Source organism: Schistocerca cancellata, unplaced genomic scaffold, assembly GCF_023864275.1.
Source record: "Schistocerca cancellata isolate TAMUIC-IGC-003103 unplaced genomic scaffold, iqSchCanc2.1 HiC_scaffold_675, whole genome shotgun sequence".
NCBI classification, from domain to species: domain Eukaryota; kingdom Metazoa; phylum Arthropoda; class Insecta; order Orthoptera; family Acrididae; genus Schistocerca; species Schistocerca cancellata.
Window position 1 is genome coordinate 40,001 of NW_026046686.1, and position 2,500 is coordinate 42,500.

The window sequence follows — 2,500 nt, forward strand, 5'->3', positions numbered from 1 at the left end:
CCTTAACCTAACCCACGTTGTGCCTTAACCTAACCCACGTTGTGCCTTAACCTAACCCACGTTGTGCCTTAACCTAACCCACGTTGTGCCTTAACCTAACCCACGTTGTGCCTTAACCTAACCCACGTTGTGCCTTAACCTAACCCACGTTGTGCCTTAACCTAACCCACGTTGTGCCTTAACCTAACCCACGTTGTGCCTTAACCTAACCCACGTTGTGCCTTAACCTAACCCACGTTGTGCCTTAACCTGCTCTGTAATTGGCATATGACACGTTACATTAATCTAGTGTTGTCTAACCACAACCCTCTGAATATAGTTCGCTACTCGCACCGCCCACCCTCTTGTGTGTCGTTTCATGTTGAACACTTCGCAAGTGTTGCTTACTTTTTACATGCTCCCGCTGTACACTGTAATGTGGACAACTGCAGGATGTACATCGCCCCCCCCCCTCCACCCTGCCTTCGCACGCTGGTCGTTCAGGTGCTTGCGTGTTCAATGCCCTTCGCAGCTGTTCACTGGCATTCGCATGTCGAAGCGCTCAGTCTACGTCGTGGTACGGCCTGTGTCCACTGTCCGCTGATATCGTAAGCTTAATCCTCACATTGTACTGCACATAGGTCCGTATGTACTGAATGATACGCTGTGGCACATGTGTGACCGTACGACTGCGCCCAACAACAGCGAACCATACGGTCCAAATGTTGTGCACTCAGCCACGTGCCGTCTCCCCATAACAGCTACATTGCAGTGTGGTACGCCATAGAGACGTGTGGGAGTAACGGACGCCCTGGATGGCGATCAGCATGAGCCGTCTGTTGATGTAGTGGCGCGTGTATTCAAACGTAGTCGTCTCTTCTCACACAGTGTGATAGCATGGTGCACCGCGTTCCACATCTGCGACATGGTACAGATGCTGGTTGACAGTCGGTCTCGTAATGGACATCGCATACGTAGGGGGCCACCTCCCACGTGTTCTCTAGTCGTGCACATTTTGTTGCGTGTATGTGGGCAGACGTAGTGTGTCGTGACACCTAACAGACAGGTATGCAATAATCGTTGCATTTGCAAACTGGGATGGACGTCTACGTTTGCTGGTGACGTGACGCAACGCAAATGAACAACTGGTAAACCCATTGTGGTGCGGTTGTTGTTGCTGGAGGTAAATCAGTAAGGGCAAATCTGTGTGTGAAGCGATACGCGGCGGTGGCTGGGTGGGACCGTCCCCGGCCGGTGAGGGGGGGCCGCCCGGCGTGCTGGCCGCGCGGTGCGTGGGCGCACGCGCTACAGCCGGCTGGTGGGGGCGCCCAGTGGCAGGCGCGCCGGCCGACGGACGCGGCAGGCGGCGCAGCTGCGCGCCGGGGCACCCTGCGCGCGGCGCCGGGCGGCCAAAGTGGGTCCTCGCGGGCCCGGTGCGAAGCGCGGTGGACATCTGCAGTGTGCTGGTCCGACTGAGGACTGTGTGCGTTGAGGATGCGCCGCCGCCCGGCACTCGGCGCCGCGACGCCGTCTGCTGCTCGGTCGCCCCAGCGGTTCTCGCTGGTGGTTTGTATCGCAGTTGTGCAGACGTGTTGGCACGTGCGCTGTGCTGGGAGAGTTCGCTTCGGCACCCACGTGGGGCCTTTGCCCTTCTGTGGCGCTGGCGTTGGAGCTGCCGGTCACCGTAGGTGGCGCGTGTTGTCTCCCGCCGGCAATGCCACGACAGCACGCTCCCGGGCCTCTGTCGGCAGCGGCAAGCTCAGTTGGGAGCACGGGTGGTCGCACCTAAAGCGTCTACTCGCCTAACTCCGGGCGATTGCGCCTCTCTCGAACCCGACCAAGTACTTAGGACGGCGCTGCGCGCCGCCGGGACCTGAGAGGGTTTCGAGGTGTATTGTGCAGGGGAGCTCAGCCTCCTCCTGTTTGCAGAATAATTGAGCGGACGCTTGCGTGTTCGCGCGGGCCCCTGGGACACACTCCCGGGCGGCCGGCTGCTCAGCTCTAGTTGACGCAGCTCCCTGGTTGATCCTGCCAGTAGTCATATGCTTGTCTCAAAGATTAAGCCATGCATGTCTCAGTACAAGCCGCATTAAGGTGAAACCGCGAATGGCTCATTAAATCAGTTATGGTTCCTTAGATCGTACCCACGTTACTTGGATAACTGTGGTAATTCTAGAGCTAATACATGCAAACAGAGTCCCGACCAGAGATGGAAGGGACGCTTTTATTAGATCAAAACCAATCGGTCGGCTCGTCCGGTCCGTTTGCCTTGGTGACTCTGAATAACTTTGGGCTGATCGCACGGTCCTCGTACCGGCGACGCATCTTTCAAATGTCTGCCTTATCAACTGTCGATGGTAGGTCTGCGCCTACCATGGTTGTAACGGGTAACGGGGAATCAGGGTTCGATTCCGGAGAGGGAGCCTGAGAAACGGCTACCACATCCAAGGAAGGCAGCAGGCGCGCAAATTACCCACTCCCGGCACGGGAGGTAGTGACGAAAAATAACGATACGGGACTC

General features: G+C 57.2%; 1 non-coding gene across 1 annotated transcript in view; it reads left to right on the top strand.

Annotated features, from left to right (window-relative positions):
* Positions 1-1,994: 1,994 nt before the first annotated feature.
* Positions 1,995-2,500, top strand: part of LOC126139095 (small subunit ribosomal RNA) — a 1,911-nt gene continuing 1,405 nt past the window's right edge. The window contains exon 1 of the ribosomal RNA XR_007528547.1: positions 1,995-2,500. This exon is cut by the window's right edge and continues 1,405 nt beyond it. This is a non-coding gene — a ribosomal RNA (small subunit ribosomal RNA).